The 20,017-nt window shown below is 41.7% G+C and overlaps 1 long non-coding RNA gene across 1 annotated transcript; it reads right to left on the bottom strand.

The window, feature by feature from the left end:
- Positions 1-348: 348 nt before the first annotated feature.
- LOC128026173 (uncharacterized) lies at positions 349-18,400 on the bottom strand. The gene is made up of 2 exons (XR_008186364.1): positions 17,839-18,400; positions 349-2,914 (listed from the first exon to the last, which is right to left on the bottom strand). It is a non-coding gene; the product is annotated as an uncharacterized LOC128026173 (long non-coding RNA).
- Between the last annotated feature and the right edge of the window lie 1,617 nt (positions 18,401-20,017).

A 20,017-nucleotide genomic window follows, 5' to 3' on the forward strand; every position in this document is an offset into this window, starting at 1 on the left:
GTATACAAGGTCAAATTAGCTGGGCTAGTTTCACACTTACTGTGCAGTATATGTATGATATTAAACATTATTCTGAACTTTGCTCTAGTCACTGCTTTTGTCACAGCTCAGAATTTTGTGCAGCTGATGTGTTATATGCTGCAACCTCTCTGACAACACTGAAATATTTTAGTTCCTCGTGTGGTCGAGAGTGTAACATCCCCCGAAACTAAGTATTACTATGCTGACAGAAACTAAATACAGGGTTTCGACTGACTGTCGTCATGTTTTTGAGTTAACAAGTCAACATTTCACAGAGGAAGAATGGCAACCAAAAAAAGAGGCCACAGTAATAACAGAGTCAAACCGTCAGCTGCATATGGTTTATTAAACAAACAAGGAACAACACAGAACATTCTTCCTTATGTGTTTATTGTTTACAATGCATTGTTTACTATAATAATGTTCTTACTTTACACATAACATAGCTTCCCATTGCCGTTCCAGCTGTGGGGTGAGATTATTGTTCGAAACATTTGAAAGGAACTTGGTGTAAATTCAGTTGCTCTCTTGCAGTCAGATGAAAATAACTGTCATCAAGAGAAGAATTTGCTGAGTCAGTTCAAAGAGCAAAGCAAGAAGGGAAGATGCGACATTAATTATAAATTATGTCTTTGTTTTCATACTTCAGTTGTTTTGATTCCTCCAGTTGACAGGAAAAGCTTAATCAGAGGTTTTAACATTTCATGCTTTTTCTAAAAGATGGCTAGTTAACATTTTGTGTGTGTGTGTGTGTGTGCTCTTTCCAAGCAAAGTATGAATTTTCTGAAGTTAGCCTGCCACCTAGTGGCCACATTTAAGAGATGCTTAAGCTATGACATCACCAAGCAAAAGGGGGTAAAGGTCATTGGAGTCAGAGAGAATGCTGAGTGGTTACCAAAACACAGTTAGGTGTGTGCACAAATATCTTTGAGAGCACTGGATGTTGTGCATATCTTTGTGGAGTTGGGTTTAGCTTTCATGAGAGCAGTCCTAACGAATTTGTCAAAGGAAGCAAGAGGAGAGACGCCCATCGGAAGGGTGCCTCTCTCTGTTCCTTAGCGGGTATAAATAGTCACTTCCTCTCAGGCAATTCCATCGGCAGCTCTGTCTGGGTGGGGGCGCTTGCAGTTGAACAGAGTTGTCCCACCCAGTGGGGTCAGAAAGCTTCAAAGAAACCTAGAATTCAGCCTGAACAGCTTAATGACAGGCCACTCACCCTCAGAGCCCTTCCAGAGCTCACAATGGAGTTCACTTCCTGTGTGCGTTACAAAGCTCTCGTATCCACTTCAAAATCTAGCCACAATGTCCAGGAAGTAGATGTCTTCTTATATCCTGAACGTTTTAACATACTTTACATAAGGTTTGCACACAATGACTATACATTAAAATTCTGTACATTTCTCTTCCTGTAATTACAGTTCAGCCTCTGTGGTGTGTAGATAATTTAATTCTAATTCACACTCATTAATTGGTGCCAATTCTTCATATCTGTATTTTGCATAACCTTCTTTTTCTGTACTTTTTTTTTTGCATTGATTTTAAGTAACAGCAACACAAACAAGTGCACTTAATCAGTACCCTAAAGTTAGGTGATTGCTACCTACTCCAGGGATTATAGTTCCAGTGTATATTCCTGCAAAGTGGTCAGATGTAATTTCAGGTCTACTGTGACTCAAAAGATGAGAACATCTAGATGACTTTTTCAGAGTAAGTTTTTCCCCTTCATAGTGCAGCCATAGCGAGCGTGGCGTTCCTGAGCCAGAGAGCGCAAACATCCCACTCCCAGCCTCGGGCTGGGCTCCAGCTGAGAGTGTAGGATGTTTACACTCCCTGAAGCTCATATGGGTTCCCAAGACAGGCTGGGATGGAGGGCTGGCCATGGCTTAGATAGGAAAGAATTTCTTGACCCAAGAATACCTGAATATTGCATTACGATCAATGCAAATACAAGCAGAATGCTTAAGCAGGCTATTAATATTTTGAATTTAGTGTTTATTTTATTTTACGTTTATTTTAGTTAATAGTTTTTATATTATTTATTATTTTTTATACATTTTATAATTTTGAGTTTATATATTTAGATTTTTTTTATGTGTTTTATGTGTTATATATATATGAACTACAATTAATTTTTGGACATTATACATTTTTCCATTTATGCCAATTTTTATTTTTACTTCAGTCATTTTAATTTTCTTTTTTTCTCGCTTTGATCCTCATTTGTAAGTCGCTTAATATAAAATAAAAAGTTTGCTAAATGAATACACGTTACATATAAATGGTTTCATTGACTATAATAGGTGATGATAATGGTGTGCAAATAAAATATAAACTGTTTTAAAAAGAGAACCACAAGTTGAATTTATAGAATATCAGAGGAAATTAGATCATTGCCAGTGGATGAAAGTACGTCACTGCTGTGCCTTTCAGGAATCTGGACATGCCAGTCATTAGTCTTTGAGATAATCTAACTGCTCTATTAATAGAGACTCATTTCTCACCATGCACACTACTGGCTGGTTCTGCTCTGATAGTAGAAGGACTGCTGGGAGAGTTTGTTTGTGTGAGTAAATAGAATGTGAAGAGACGATGTCCTAAGGGACAGAGGAGAGGCGGGGGCACTGGACGCTCCCACGGACCAGCGTCATCCGAGGAGCCTCTGCATCGCTCCTGGCCCCTGTCCAAGAACCCTAGACCACCATCCTGAAAGCGTCAACCCCTCCTCCCTACTGAGGATGTGGCCGCTCCCAGCCCCTGTGAACCAGCCTGAATGGGAGCTTTTCACATTCTTCAGTCCTCTTTCCTCTTATTGGACAAGAAGGCTCTCTTTCTGCTCCCTCTCTCTATGTCTTCACTGAATCTTCTGGGAAAAGTCATCAGACTTGGTGCCAGCCTATGGGCATAAAGAGGGGTGGAGGACAAGAAAAGAGTGATTGAGTTTACGAGGAAGGGGAATTGGGGGGACAGGGTGATTAAACTGGTGGGGCTGGAAAAAGACACAAGAATGATTTTTAAAAGGCTTAGTAAGTGCAGTCACACAAAGCTGAACTACTGCTACAGTACTGTGTTTCTCCATTTTTATTTCTTTAACAAGAAACCAAGCATGAGTTTCCTTACAAAATGTTTAAATTCTACTAATCTACACAGTGACTGGCCTTGCATTAGACATGATTTGGATACAAAACCTAATGATGTTCTGCCATTTAAAAAATTGTAACTTAGACTTAATAGAAAACGGTGCTCAATTTTTGAATCATTTTGTGATTATTTTCAACTTTATGAATTAATTATCTGACAGTGTTATTTTACCAATCCTTGTGTTCTTGTCCAGTATTTTAATAGCAAATTTCAGAATATTTCGTATGCATTAAGATGTATAAAACACCAATTTACAGCTTATTCAACAATACAGCACAATTTATCATTAGCCCATATTTAAAGAAGAATTAGTTATAACTATACCATGTATAACTATAACATTCAATTAGCTTATTCTAGTAACATTTCTAACTAGCCAACTTAACACAATGTAAACTCTGTTGCCTGTTAACACAATAAATAAACAATAATGAGATCCGAATGTAATTTTAGAAATCCCTGCTTAATTCCATTTACTTTATTTTGCTTCATCACAGTGGGTGTCCCTGAGGACTGTCTCACCCCAGGACAGGGTGTGTGCAGGGTCAACCTAAGAGAGCTGTCCAGAGTGCTGAAACTGGGTGCTCATAAAATCTGTCAGTTATTGTAGATAAAGTGACAACCAACTAAAGCGAGAAACACTTGTTGGAACATGATCTTATATCTTACATGGAACAGAGAAATATCATAGACCTGTGAAATCATCCACTACATGCATTACATTTTGTTGTAGGAACCGGCTGAATTCTAACCTTAAAGGTGTAGTAATTGTTTTTTCAGTGTTAAAATAATTATCCCAACATAATATGTAAAGATCACCCACACATATTAGCTAAAACAATAGTGTGAATTTCCTTTTCACAAATGACTACAGAGGCAGATTTTTATGAGGTTTCTTGCACAATACTACTTCATTACCTCTAACACTTTTACCGTAGTGCATGATTTATAAGCTAATAAATTCTGACATTTGCATCACCAGGCCCATATGTATGACTTTTCTGAAGTAGTTAACTTGCTAAAATGACATGACATTAATTTATTTTTTATTGTGTTTAGTTTTAATATTACTATCGGTTAGGTTTAGGGTAGGATCTGGTTTAGTGCCGGTGGTAGGTTATTTTCAAACCAGCTCCATATATACAACTTTTCTGAGATAGTAAACTTGCTACATGGCAGAGTGACTTTAGCAATTACGTTTAGATCACACTTTTACTTTTGTTAACAACAGTCAGTTTGAGAGTCGGGTTTAGTGTCGGTGGTACGTTATTTTCAAAAGTGACAGAGCATGAATCTTTTAGCACCACTTACCAGACATTAATTGAACTGCTGCAATACATACAATAACCAACCCATTAAAATGTTCATCTATTTTGTATAAAACTGAACATGCTTTTAGAGCCACTCACTGGATATTTCACTTTGAAAATGTTGCGAAATGTGCAAGAGGCCATGCAATATCATGTTGCAGAAATGTCACAAAAGACATATTTCCAAAGAGACTTTTTTTTTTTTTTTTTACATTTACAACACATTAACAGAAGAGTGTTGTCAGATCATTTGCAAACCTTGTAGTCTGCACATAAAAAATAGTCAAACAAATCTAAATATTTAAAAGTACATTTTATATTTTACTGTTAATCTATCAACTGGTTCGGTGATTGGACTTTGTAGGCTTGAAAGTTTTCACTTTGCTGACCCAAAGCTGTTCTTTAGGATCAGATTTTTGTGCTTTTCATCGCACGCCCCATGGGAGCCTTCATGTAAGAGGTGGGAAAGAGAAAGTCCTGTGCTCTCGGGATCTGTGTTACAGGCCTTTGAAACTCTTAGAAGTACTGTATGAGGAGAGGCAGCTCAGCTAATCTGGGTCTTAGTGCTCCACAGGTGTCCAGGTGGAATGTGTTTTATATGATTGAAAGTGTTAATCTGACACAAATGGCAACTCTTGGGACTCTAGGGACAATGTTCACTCGTGGAGCACACCCTCAGATGGATTCATTCTCAAACCTCTGTTTGCTCTTGACGTGCCACAGAGGGATCCATTTCAGCACATCTCAGTTCACACTGCTACACTATTTCAGCTGCTGTGGATCGAAAGCAGCATGGCTGAAACAGTCAGCTGTTCACTGTTTTGTATATATGACAAAAAATATAAATAAATAAATGCCAGAAGGTGTTAAAACCTTTTAGTTTAATATCAGATTTGGGTTGGGCTTACCTCACGTGACTTAAAGCATATATTGTTGTCCTCTTTGCAGTTTGAGTGCAAGAGTTTTTTATAAACATTGTAACCCGTGATTATTTAACCTAAATGAATGCATCAAAAGCCAGATGTTCTTTACCAACATATCAAAATTAAACAGGCACGTGCACAGACAGAAATGCTTATGCATTTTTTAAACAGTACAAACTGTACAAAGTCAGAAGGGCAGCACAAAAATCAGTGGGTCACGATCGTGTTACACAACATGCATCAAGTCTGTTGATATAATTAAATATTAATACAGTGAGCCAAACACCTTGAAGTTATCAATTTAGCCACATTTAAAAGCCAGGACCATTATCAGAATGGCTGAATGTTCTGACCGTGTATTAGCTGAGATTCTGTAAACACCACAGTCTTCTGACGTTTGGGTGGTTTTTAGATTCAAAAACATCAAAATCAATAAATAATAGGTTATTTTCTACCCTGTTTTTGAGGCCACCTTGAGAAACGCTCGGTTTTTATGGGCATGCCGCATTGAAGACTTGGAAGTAAACACCCACTGCTATGATTGAATAACAGTTTTGCATAGTAAACTAACTTTCCGTGTCTGTTTGACAAGCTATTTCCTTCAACAAATACATATGAAATACATATAAAAACTTATTTTTCTTTGTACGGATTGCCAAACAACTCTTTCAAATAAATATATTACAAATATAAATTAAAGAAATAAATCCCAGGGCAGTTGTATAAAAACCATTCCATTTCAAATCCCACAAATTGTTGGCCAAAGTTTACCGTTTACATATTGCTATTTTGTTTTGTGCACAACATGCATCAGACAGATGGACTTTAGGTGGCCCTTCAGCTTGCCGTATAAGAGTGGGACTAGAAGTAATTGGACCTAAACAATCTGAACTTTATAATCCAATGGTTTGCTCCAGTGGATGTATCCATGTTCTTCTAGTGCAGGTTTCTGGGTGAGAGTAATAGCAGTTGGCTGCTGCAAACATCCGACTGAAAGCTCCATCTCAAGCACCAGCTTCCAGTCAAGGATGTTTACAGTAGCCTGTACTGCCAGCTGACTTTTTACCCAATATGCAGACGATACGTAAACCTGACACTGTAACCCTAATATACTAGAAATTGTGCCATCGCTGACACAAAAACTTAACAAACATAACTAAAATCTTTGAGTTACTTCATGAGACTGCAGATGTGTCCATGGGAAGGGAGTTATTCCGGCTAGGTTTGGCCCACCTTGTGACACTATGAGGGCTGGTAACCATGACAGAAGAGACATGTCATATTTACACTGAAAACACTGGAAACTCAGCCGCTGTCATTTGTTTTGCCATGACTCTCCCACAAAAAAAAAAACAATCTAATAAAGATTCACAAGCATCGTATCTCTGCTGACTGCAAACGTCTCCTAAACACAAACAGCAGAGCAGCTTCCTGCCAACCCCCTCCAATCACAAAGCGTCTATCTCTGTTTACTCTTTAAACTAAGCTGTTAGGTCTCCTCCATTGCGAGGGCTGAGATGGCAGATTTCCTTAAGAGCTTCTCAACTCCCTTCAGCGCTAGACTTGAGACTGGAGCTTTGAGAGAAGTAACCCATGTAACCCCATTATACATGGAATGCCAACTCAAAACTTAAAATGAATAAATCAGCATCGTTTTCTGTCATCAGTCGTACTTTCTTGTCAGTGTTTCCACTCAATTGGCTTCTAAAACTGGAAATGTGTGTGAGTGTCTACTTTGACAACGTGACAATAGGAGTTTTGGAGTGAGTCTCTTTTCTCTCTCTATCATGCATCTTCTTATCTCTGGAAGTAATCTATTGCTGCCGAAGGCCATATGCATTCAAAAACTGATTTTCATTTTAGTACCAAAAAATAATAATAAATAAATAAATAAACATTATGTAAAACAATGAGAACTATTAATTTCCGGACTTTTTCTAGGTCACTACGGTAATCAAATTGTAAAAACTGACACACTGACAATCTTTTGTACAAATCAGATTTTCTTGCTTCACAATTCAACTTCACACTCAAAATGTTAAACTACTACAAACTAATTTTAATAATATACATGCATATATGCATTTCAATATATAAATTTTTTACTGACTATATTTACCAGCAATCTGAAAAATGGCAAGATCTGGGGGCATAGAAAGATAATTTTTTTTTTTTTGTCGTTTGGACACCAATTCTGTCTTAAGTGTATTTTCTGTCCAATAAACAATTCTGGTTTAATAGACTATGACCAGAATATTTAAAGACCTTCCATTTTTCGAGCATCACATGTTCCCTGCCTACATATTCAAATATGTATGTAAATTCTACTTGTTACATGCATCCCCATCCTATCAACACATCAGCAGTCAGTAGAATGTACTGTAAGACAAATAACAGGTTGCTAATGAGACGTGGCTCAGTGTGTGTGTGTGTGTGTGTGTGTGTGTGTGTGCGTGTGCGCTTAACAGTGTGTTGGGACTGTGTAAAGGGTCTGCTCTGCAGTGCACTGACTCCCAGCCTCCTATATCCCTCCCAGCTTTCAGGTCACAGTGGGAACAAAGCAAACTTTATCAGACCACTGCAATCCCACATTCCGAAGATTCTTAGCACTTGGCAACCGCATAGTGTGTAGTAAGGCAGAGACATAGGGAGAGGGAATTGGGGGAAGGGGTGGAGAGCAAGGAAAGAGAGCGAGACTAAAAGAAAAAAGGAAGGGATCTGGCTGTGAGTCCAAAGACACACAGCCTCCACCCAGACAAGGCCTCTGATCACATCAATTATTGGCAATTGTTCACTGTGAGTTTACAGTTGCCATTAGCTTTGAGGCACTATTTTTTGATAGGGCACAAGTGACAGACTTGGTTTATTTTTGATGCATTACACTGATGGATTTTCATTGTATGGAAAAGATTACTGACATTCACAATGGCACTTTTCATACTGCACAAATGTTGGGTAGATGATGCATACTTTTCAGTTTAAAGCTAATGCTATGCAGAATGTGCAACACAGTTTTTGTACTGAGAGTACAATAAAGCAGATATTTGTCGAATAAGCCTGAATTCATTGGTCCTAATGTATAAGTCCTATTGTCTTTTGTGATCGTCCAGTTCTTTCTGAGACTGTGAAAATACCGCCCTTGTAAGCGTTATTCTCATTTCCCCTAGATCAAGGGCCTAATAGCATTCTTCCGTAATGCAGACTTAAACTGCATTTCTCACGGTGGCATATGCCCTGTGAGATAGATCCTCCTCTGACTTTAACAGTAACCACAACTTGTTACCTACTGAACACATCTACCAAATCAGAGGGCACTAGCTATGCATTTGACCGATTTGTGAGAATGTTCTTCAACAAGTCTATACTAATAAATAAAAATATGTATGGATAACAACTACAGCAAATATATATATTTTAAAAAATGATCTACTTTTACGTGTTGATTTTCCCAGTCTTGTGTTTCTTGATCTTTAAATGCAACAAAAGGTGTGATGCCCCTGGGACGTGAGAAAACACTTTTTTTTTTTTGTACCCGTTTCACACAGAATCAGTTGTTTCCATTCACTCACATTGCTTTAACTCTCTGTCTCCTTTTTTCCAGGGACCCAAAACCACCCGAAGCAGAATCAGATGAGCGAAGACCTCTCTGACCTTGGTGGAGGTCACACTCCTTTATGCTCGACGGGCAGTTAAACAAGGTTCCCTGATTCTAGGCACGGACCTCACAGTAAGAAAACAAGTCATCTGTGTCACCAGAACACTGATTAACAGAAAACGCTAACTCTCAGAGGTCAGCAGGAAGTCATGCCATCCTGACACTTACACTCTACCATGGCTGCTTTTGCAAAGCTGAATTAGAAACAAGAAAAGAAACATGAAATGAAGAGTGAATGTGACAAACTTACTTGCCTACTTAATGTGTCAAATGCAGTAATGAAGGGTTTAATGAATAGGTCTTAACACGTTGTTCTCCACTTGATCACAACTACAATGCTAACACAGGATGGGCACAAAATCAGCTGATTTTTATATCGTCTTTGCGCACCACTGAGGTTAAAATTGATTGGCTGTTTCACTGATGCATAGAAAATTACTCAAATTAATGTACTGTGGCACAGATGTGAAGAAAATAAAAAGGAACTGCTGGCCTGCTGCTTTGCTGTACAAAGACTAAAGGGCTGTTCACATCAAGGACAATAACTATAATAATGACAATTATAGCTATAAACAGGGGTGCACATAAGTGTGCAACCAAAATAAAAAATGCTATGTGTAGTTATGTTCAGACTGCTCACTTGTGTAACCAACATTGTTGACAGCTGTTAATGCACAATCCCTGTTTAGATCGACTAACTGTAATACTGTATAAGATTTCCACTCAAACTGAAAGCATAAATCTAGGCTATGCAGTGCTGGTTTAAAAGAAAAATGCTAAACTGACATTTACTTCACTGATGTGCTTGTTCGGGGTAATATATAGTTCCTGTTAAAAATTATTGTATCGGGTGGAGTTTGCGTGAATATTGTGGGCGTGTCCCTAGGGCTTTCGCACCACGGGAACCTTTTCATAGTACCAGAACTACTTGTGGAACTACCCACTTTTGGGCATTTTCGCACTGTAGGAACTAAGTGTGATTTTAATACTTGACTGCCTTTTTTTGATAACCAAATTAGGTCCTACTCCGGAGCAGGGTCTTACCAGCACAACTGATTGATTGGCCAGATGGGTTCGAAAATGCCCTCACCCGCCATGACTTTAAACGGTGTGTAAAAATACTGTAAACATTGTGTCAACTTATTTTGCAATTATGATGAACAGTGATAGATGGACGGACGCTCAAGTGCAGGCACTTGTAGCAAATGTAGCACTGCCAGTTGTCATTGGAGATTCTTAGTCCTCCTTTCCGTTCTTTCAATTGCTTTATGTATATGTGGACATTCCATGTCCATTATTATGAAAACCATTAGACACAACAAAAACACAGCTCCGATCTCCATCCTCCTGTTGTTAACGTTGTTCTTTGTTAACGTTGTTGAACACCGTGCACAAATGACATGGCTGTTGACCAGTTTATGTCACTTCCTATTACACAGTTAGTGCGAATGCAACCCTTTAAATGGTACTGGGAAATAGTTTGCGCAAAATCGTCCCAGTACTTTAGTACTGTACATTTATTTCTGGAACTAAAGCGGTGCGAAAGGCCCTCGAGACAAATCACAAATGATTGGAACTGAAAATATTTGTGCATGTTTGATGTTTGAATGTTAAGCATTAAAGCATTAACTGCAACAGCGTCAAAACTATTTGTATAATATGATAACTTGTCTGAGCTGTTTTGCCTGATTAATTACAGGCACACAGCAGAGCAAACAAGAAGCAAATAAACTGTTCTAACCCAGGCTAATATAGTTTTTTTACTCTGATTTTTAGCGTTTTATAAATGTAATTTTTTTTAGCAGCCTACCTAGTTGTCATTGGTGGTAACTAGTACTGCAGTATAAAGGACACACCCACAATATGATAATTAATAAATATTTATATAAAATCCACCCGCTGGAACAGTTTTTCACAGGAACTGAATATTACACAACACTGGCAGCACATATACTTTCTTTAAGTCATGGATGTGACAAACTGTAATTTTTCAACCGGCCGCTAGAGGTTAAAATGCCCAACTTTACAGCAGAAAAAACATGTTTACAGTCTGTTCTATACAGATGTATGCCCTCCATTTTCAATTACCTGGAAGTGACACATGCTAACACGATGTCAAGATGGCGGTAGCCGACTCTGCCCACTTTGAGCTTTAAAAAAAAAAACGTTCTTTGGAAACCTACGGGTGATGTAACGGACACTACGTCCATGTTTTTATACAGTCTGTGGTAATAAGATGCCATGCCATATGTTCAGCTGACAAAAAAATCTTTCCAAAGTAACTTTCAGAAGACAAAATCTTTCAATTTTGATAAAAACTTTCCCTCACCTCACAGCATCTGCATAAAATCAAATACGGCATTTGCCCTGACTAAGGTGTATGGAAGCGGTTGATTTTACCTGAACAGATCAGCGGTTTTCTAAAGTCAGAGCGTCCATGTTTTCCCCCACTGATCTCTCCGAGTGGTTTTCTCTCAGTACTGAGCAGGAAATGGAAAATTGCTTGTGTTGCAGCTGACACAGAATAGTGTTTGCAGTTTGCGTTCAGTGGATATTTTCCAAAATGGCGCTACGGTGATGCGGAGAAGACAAATTGTTGAATAAAGTCTTTATTTTTTGTTTTCTTACCGTAGAAAAATGTATTCTTGTCACTTCATAACGTTATGGTTGAACCACTGATGGACTATTCTGACAATGTCTTTAATACTTTTCTGGACCTTGACAGTATAATTTACCTGGCAGTCAATGGGACAGTCACAAGCCTCCTGGTTCCCTCTCGAGGCGGTAACTCAACATTACGTCAGCTAAGACGTATATGGGAACTCTTCCCTTCTCCACTTTCACTGAAATCTTATTGGCTAACGCCAGCTGGGGACAGCTGGCCAATTGACGCGAAGCATGCAAATACTGGCGGGTAAGCGTGCAGTATAAAATGCATGGGCGCGAAAATTACGTCAGAATCTTTTTCTTCACGCTAGAAGTCTTATCTAAGTCATCGTGGAAGTTGCAATAGAGGACTACTCACCCTGTTTTTCCTCTCCGCATCCGATGGCTGCTAATGCTAGATTCGGACCTTCCCCAGTTCTGTGTGACCTGCTTGGGATTCTCACACGGACAACACTTGCGCCCACTGTACCGAGCTGCCAGTGCGCGCCCTCAGAGCCAGAGTGGCTCGGAGGACGGCGGGAATGAGGCCCACTGCCGCCAGCGAGCCGCTGGTGGGCCCTCCCCCGCCCGAAGACGAGTTTGACGTCGGCGTGGTGGACTATAGCTTCCGCGAACTTCGTCCTCTTCGGAGCTGGCGAGGAAAACGACTCCATGTCGCTTCGACGTCGAAAAAGGTTTGGGCCTCTCAGTGGGACCGCCCCGACCAAGAGGGCCCTGAGACCTCCAGGAGAAGCTCGTCAGGGTCTTCGGAAAGGTCGTCACGGAGCTGAGTCTCGCTTGCAACGCACATGACGAGCCTGTGATAGGTAACTAGACTCGTGGCTCCTCCAGTCGAGCTGCTACCAGATGGCATTTAGGCATGCAAGAGCTCGTGGTGAAATCGTGGGCTGCATCCCAATCGGCGCGCACCCACTCTGCTACGAAGGCCATATCACGCACGTGGACGGGACGGGACGGGACGGAAACCCCTCCCCCCCCCCCGTCTAGGAGACTGTTACCACACACCTGTGCTCGTCTCCCTCTGCTTTTGGTCCGGACCACAGTCTAGAAAGAGCGAGTGCAGCGTCTGCTCTTTGCCAGGGCAATACTCAAGGTGTTTCAGGCAAACGGCGGCACAGTAGCGCTGACGTCATCAGGATCTGCACGCGGCAACTGATCTCGCGCTGATTGCTATTAAGCGCTCTGCTCAGCTGTTTCACGGAGCTCATGGTCATCTTTACAGGCACCTATGGCTTCCCTAGCTGTCCTGAAAGACGCGGACCGTAGGCCGCTCCTAAACGTTCCAGTTGCTCCCTCCGGCCTCTTGGTGACGTCATGGAGCTATTCTCAGAGACGCAGAAAGCGCGCCAAAGTATGAGCCATGTGATACCCCGTCGCTCACCTCAGTCTTCTTCTGCGAGATTCTTATGCACCGGGCCAGGCTCTGAAACCAGCTAAAATAACCCGCAGTGGCACCCCGCTCTGAACCGGACGCTCGTTTCTGCCGAAACCAGCAGTGGTAAGAGCCTGGGAGGTAACGTCAGGGTCAGTTGAGGACCCTGCGTCGCGAGAGAGCCAGCGCGCCATACGAGCCGTCTCCCTGACGGTGAAAGAGTGAGTGAGCGGGAGGCCCCGCCCCCAAGCGCCATGTTCATATGCATCATGTCCCCCATTTCCTTCGGGCGACGATTGCTATGTCTGTTTGAATGCTGTTTGTGTGGGTTCCACAATAAAAGCATGTTACAATCAACTAAAGAGCTTTACTGCCTCTTACACTCATCTCTGTGTCACTCGCCCTGTCTCAGAACAGTGCAGAGCCACAACCCATGATTACTGGCCTCGCGAGAGTGCCAACACCACATAAACACGGTGTCACCCTCAATGTTCAGATGCATCATGTCCCCCATGTTTCTTCGGGCGACGATTGCTATGTCTGTTTGAATGCTGTTTGTGTGAGTTCCACAATAAAAACAGGTATACAATCAGCGAAAGAACTTTACTGCCTCTTACACTCATCTCTGTGTCACTCGCCCTGTCTCAGAACAGTGCAGAGCCACAACCCATGATTATACTGGCCTCGCGAGAGTGCCAACACCACATGAACACGGTGTCACCCTCAATGTTCAGATGCATCATGTCCCCCATGTTTCTTCGGGCGACGATTGCTATGTCTGTTTGAATGCTGTTTGTGTGAGTTCCACAATAAAAGCATGTTACAATCAACTAAAGAGCTTTACTTCCTCTTACACTCATCTCTGTGTCACTCGCCCTGTCTCAGAACAGTGCAGAGCCACAACCTATTATTATAATGGCCTCGCGAAGGAGCGAGAGTGCCAACACCACAAAGACACATGCATCATGTCCCCCACATCACTATGGGTGACGATTGCTATATGTGTTTAAATGATGTTTTTGTGAGTAAAAATTGTACTAAAGAATCATATATACAAATTCTTGCACCCAACGTTGTGTCACTCGCCCTGTCTCAAACAGCGCAGAGCCACAGTCCATGATTATAATGGCCTCATGATGGCGCAAGAGTGTCACACCATTTCGCGACGCGCCCGCCCTCCCGCCAGTACTTCCAGCCTCGCGGGGGCGGGGCCCTAATTAAAATAAGCCATCAGTGGCTGTAGACGTAACGCGTCCGCCGTGTCATCTCATGGACGGTAAGAGGGCTATCCCGGGCGTTTCACCGTGGATACTGGGAATAATTCACGACGGATATTCTCTCCAATTCAAACGCAGACCTCCCCGCTTCAATGGCGTGGTCCCGTCACTGACTTTGCCCCAAAACCGTCCTGTTCTGCGACAGGAAGTTCTCAGTCTGCTCGAGAGAGAGCGATAGAGCGAAATTTCCCCTCAGATCGAGCGGAATGCGCATGTTGAATTATCTGGACGATTGGCTGATTTTAGCCCACTCAAGAGATGTGCTATCAGTCACGTGAAACAATGCTTCGCCGTTTGGATACGCTGGGACTGCGTGTGAATATGCAGAAGAGCGTGTTTTTACGAGTCGGACTGTAACATATCTGGGAATATGTTTGGACTCGATGGCGATGCGAGCCCATCTCTCTCTAGAGCATTTCATCGACTCTGCGCTGTTTCTGACTGGGCAGGTCGTTTGCACTGAGGGAATTTCAGAGGCTTCTGGGTCTGATGGCGGCGGCTTCTTCAGTGTGCCATCTGGGTCTGCTACATTGCGGCCGCTACAGTTTTGGCTGTAACTCGAGTTCCGCCGAGGGCGTGGTCTTCGGTCCACAAGCACTTACGGTCATTCACAGTTGCGTCAGCACTCTGAGACCTTGGAACAGCCCGGATATGTTCAGCCCAGGAGTTCTTTTCTCTGCGAACGCGATCTAGGCCGGGGAGCAGTGCGTCTGGGCCTGTGGTCGGAGTCACAGAGAAGGTGACACAAAACCGTTTGGAATAATGGAAGCGGTGTCCTAATATCCCTGCAAGCCTTTCGGTCGAAATTGGAGCGGAAACATGTACTGATTCAAACCGACAACACGTCTGTGGTCTCGTACATAAATCGCCAGGGCGGCGTGCGCTCCAGAGCTCTATTCAAACAGGCAGCGAGTTTCCTGTTGTGGGCGGACCGACACTTAATCTCCATAGGAGCGTCGCACATCCCCGGTACTTTGAACCGTGGAGTGAGCATGCTTTTGAGGAACGGGATTCCTTAAGGAGATGTTGGCTTCACCCAAGATCAGATCTAATGATTTGGGAGGGAGGAAGTGGATTGTTTGCCACGAGCGAGGCCCCGAACTGGCCGAATCAGCCCTGGTTCGCGGACCTGAGAGAGTTACTGAGGGCTCCCCCATGGCAAATCCCCCTCAAGCAGGACCTGCTGTCTCAGGCGAATGGCACAATATAGCACCCCAGCCCCGAGCTGTGGAACCTTCATGTGTGGCCGCTGCGGGGACCCTAATGAGCGGGACACTCTGCACTGACGAGTGCTAAACACACTTACTGAGACGCGAGCATCATCAAACATTCGCTGCTACGCGCAGAAGTGGTGAGTTTTCACAAAATGGTGCGAGAACATTTATATTGACCCGGGGACCTGTTCCGTGTCGGATGTTTTGCGCTTTCTACAGCACAGTTGGATAGCGGGAGTTTGAAACCATCCACGCTGAAGGTGTATGTGACCGCTATTGCCGCTTTCGTTCCCCGGTTACGGGTAAACGATCGGTAAGCACGCTCTGGTATTCAGTTTTCTCAGGGGAGCAAGTAGATTGTGTACTTCATGGCCGCCCTCCGTGCCGCCGTGGGATTTCGCTCTAGTTTTGAGGGCTCTATCTCTTATTACCGTTCGAGCCATTAGCTTCGATTGCGGTTAAGGAGCATCCCTGAAGACTGCCTTGCCTCTTGCTCTCGCCTCAGCGAAGTGCCTTGGAGAATTTCGTGAGTGTTTGGTGAACGATATTGCATTGGTTTCGGGCCTGGCGACTGTAATGTCACTCTCCGGCCGAGACCGGGTTTCGTTTCGAAGTCACTCAATAAACCGTTTTGTTTCCCTGCCCGCCTTATCTGTTGAGCCGTCAGCCTCGCGCGACGCTGATACTCAGAGCGCCGGGACCCTGTTAGGGTTTTACGGATGTATATGAATTGCTCGGCCGCCTTTCGTCAGTCGGAACAGCTGTTCGTGTGCTTGGTGGATGTAATAAGGGACGTGCTGTTTCTAAACAGAGACTTTCTCACTGGATCGTGGACGCTATCAAATGCCAGGGGAAGGATTACCCCCTCAACATCAGCTCATTCTGCGAGGACATTATAAATGCTTCCTGATGGGCCTGGTCTAGAGGTATGTCTGTCCAGTATTTATGTTTTGCTGCTGGCTGGTCTTCCCAGAACACAATCGCCAGGTTTTACAAGCTGGATGTACCCTCTGTAGCGTCACATGTTTTTCGGTGAGTTAAGTTTTATTCATTAAAGCTGTTATAACCAGCTATACAGTAGTTACCATGGCTGCTAACTCTGTGTTATGGTTTATGCAGCAGTCACCGCAAACGCCGTCGACTCTGTTTAACTCTCATGCTTGAGTGCTTATTGCTTTGTGTCTGCCCTGGTTAGTGCAGATTTCGATATATTGCTTGAAGTTATGCATATTTTGTTAGGGTCGGAGCAGATGTCTCATTGGCCTAGTTCCGCCTATCAGATGCAAGCACTCTTATCGACACGGCCATTGGCTAGAACTGTACTGCTTGTGTGAGGGTGATTGACTCCGTTCAGGGCTTATCTTCACTGCTCTCACGGCGGGATTTTATACAGTTCCCATATACGTCTTAGCTGACGTAATGTTGAGTTACCGCCTCGAGAGGGAACGTCTCCGGTTACTATCGTAACCTCGGTTCCCTGAGAGGCGGGAACGAGACATTACGTTAGCCGCCGTGGTCGCTGTTTGATCAGCTGTGCTAGCGTTCAGTCGTGATTCTGACGTAATTTTCGCGCCCATGCATTTTATACTGCACGCTTACCCGCCAGTATTTGCATGCTTCGCGTCAATTGGCCAGCTGTCCCCAGCTGGCGTTAGCCAATAAGATTTCAGTGAAAGTGGAGAAGGGAAGAGTTCCCATATACGTCTTAGCTGACGTAATGTCTCGTTCCCGCCTCTCAGGGAACCGAGGTTACGATAGTAACCGGAGACGTTTTCATCCAAAATATCTTAAATTGTGTTCCGAAGAAGAACTAAGATTTTACTGGTTTGGGACGACATGAGGGTAAGTGATTAATGACAAAATTTTCATTTTGGGGTGGAGTAACCTTTTAATTGGCATATACATACATCCAAACTGGCCAATTATAATATTAATTATTTAGTACTGTATCTTAATTATTGTAACCCTTACAATCGCCTGTAGTATAGTACATTAATAGTGGTGAATTCCTGTGGCCTCGTGCTTATGTGGCCAAATTACAATGCTGATATTCATCTCTTGCTCGTGTCATTTTGCTTAAGTATAAAACATAGATTAAGTTCATATATAGTATTTTACAGTTCAATTTTTTGTTTTCTCCACAAGGGAGCCATTTCCTGGAAACAACTGAGCAGACTTGGACTGCCTCCTTTACTTTGCAGTTTTCTTTTTGAAATAAATCTACAATGCAAATTATTGATGCAGCATAAAGATAAACTCACCCAAGTTACAATCAGAATGTCTGTATTTCTAAGAAAGATCCGTCTGATGAACGTTCTTTTGGAGACTTCTTCGCAGATGTCCGTGACTTTTCTTCCAGCGCTGACAGCACAAATACTTTGAGAGAAAATATATAAATGTCCAAAAAGCATGTCATCTCCACTTAGACTGATCCTTGCCGTGTTCTGCGTCTTGAAAATAACTTTATCTTGTCTTTGACTTCACTAAAACTAAAGTTTTTGGTCAAAGCAAACAAGCGCAACGTTACGTTATTTGTATAAGCTGTTGGGAACCGCCACAAGTGCGTAATTACGTAATTATCTCACGCGACGCGACAAAAATAGAAAGCGCCCGTTATAATCAATTATTATTCTAACGGTTTGGTTTAAGTTTTGTAGCATCGCGTCGCTCTTTTGCAGTGTAAACACGATGTTAAGATTCTATAATAAAGCTTTGTAAGATGGCAAATGTAAGAATGGGGGCTGCTTGACTTCGCTGTCGTCCGAGCTCAAACTGTCACCGACTCCGGCCAATCTGTCACTCTTGACTTTTTCTATGCGGATTCCTGAGTTCAGGCCCGCCCCTTTTCTGTCATCTCTGTCGAGTACTGACCAATCAGCAGGCGAAGCGCTCGTCTCCATGATGGTGCCAGCGTATAAATTCACTGAATGACCCCCATGACCGCTGTGCTTTTATATTTGAATATTTTAAACAAATGTGTTGCATTATGATTAAATTAACATAGGTTAATAAAACATCCTTTTCTTTGCATTTCCCCTCTGCTCTAGCTTGTTTCCTAGTCTAGCATTCTAATAAATAAACCTGACATTTTTTACTAGGAATATTGTTGGCAAAGTTCCTCTATTGTAAGTCACTTTGGATAAAAGCATCTGTTAAATATATAAATGCAAAATATAGATTTAGAGTGCACTGCATCTGATTTCGTGCCAATCCTAATCTTTACATTTCTGGATATTCAAAATTTGTAAATTTGTAGTTTTTGTTGTATATGGCTACATATTTTCACTCCAAAATAAATGCAGTTCAATTACTATAATACTATAATAACTATAATACACTTAATCCTGAGTTTAACCCCCCATCCCCCTAACTGAAACCAATTTAATATTTAAATAACAAAATATTGAAAAGGGGGTCCCTGGAACTATTCAAATTGAGTGACTATAAAGTGGTATAAAATCTGTGGCATCAACTCTTTATCTTTATCCAAAAGTAACATGGCACCATGCCAAACAAAGGTTATTGACCTTGAGGTAAACACTAATCTCTTTTACACTATTTTCATGGGATATTCTATAAAAGTGTTTTTTTATATTATTATTATTAAAAAAACATTTTTTTTATGTTCCAGCACATTTAAAGGGTTAAATAATACACAGAAGGACAGAGAGGTCATAACTTGTCAGCTGTGTTTTTGAGAGGACAAAAGCTGATGCTGTTTAGCATTCTCCCGTGTGGAATATTTTGAACACAAGCTGACCGCTGAGGGCAGAAAAACTGTTTTTTTGGGGGTTGTTGATCATCATAAAGAAAATTCACAGTTGGAACTTGCAAGGTTGTCTGTGTGTTGACACAATAAGCAGAAGCTTGTGTACTTAAACTGTCATGAGGGTCAGGGCATTAAGATCTGAGAGCCACGTTACCTCACTTTACTGTAGATGAAAACAACAGAACTGATGTTATCAGTTAACTTGAAATAACACGTGACCCATAACAGCAAGTTTATTTCCTGCACATTTCCACCTCCAAACCATGACAATTGGTCTAAAAAGTGTGATGACACCAACACACTTAAAACGTAAAAAAAAAAAAAAAAAAATCACAGAATATAGATTATTACAAAACTACTGCATTGTTTGTTCAAATGTAAACATGATTTGTTGGTTTAAAATATTTTGTGCCGATTTAATAAGCTACCGTACTTTCATTGTCAGTCTATAGAAGGAAATGATACGCTGAAGTACTTCAGGAATTAATCATGATTTATGTTCTTCAAAATCGGTAATAAAAACCAATCTGGTAAGTCTGCCAAGACATTCTGACTTAGGTTCACAGGTGCCGTTTACATTTTTATTAGTAGTAGTAGTAGTAGTATAGCTACAAAATGCATACCATTTATTTTACAATTTTAGTTTAAAAGTAATCATTATTATTTATTAA

Source organism: Carassius gibelio, chromosome A13 (assembly GCF_023724105.1).
Source record: "Carassius gibelio isolate Cgi1373 ecotype wild population from Czech Republic chromosome A13, carGib1.2-hapl.c, whole genome shotgun sequence".
In the NCBI taxonomy this organism is placed as follows: domain Eukaryota; kingdom Metazoa; phylum Chordata; class Actinopteri; order Cypriniformes; family Cyprinidae; genus Carassius; species Carassius gibelio.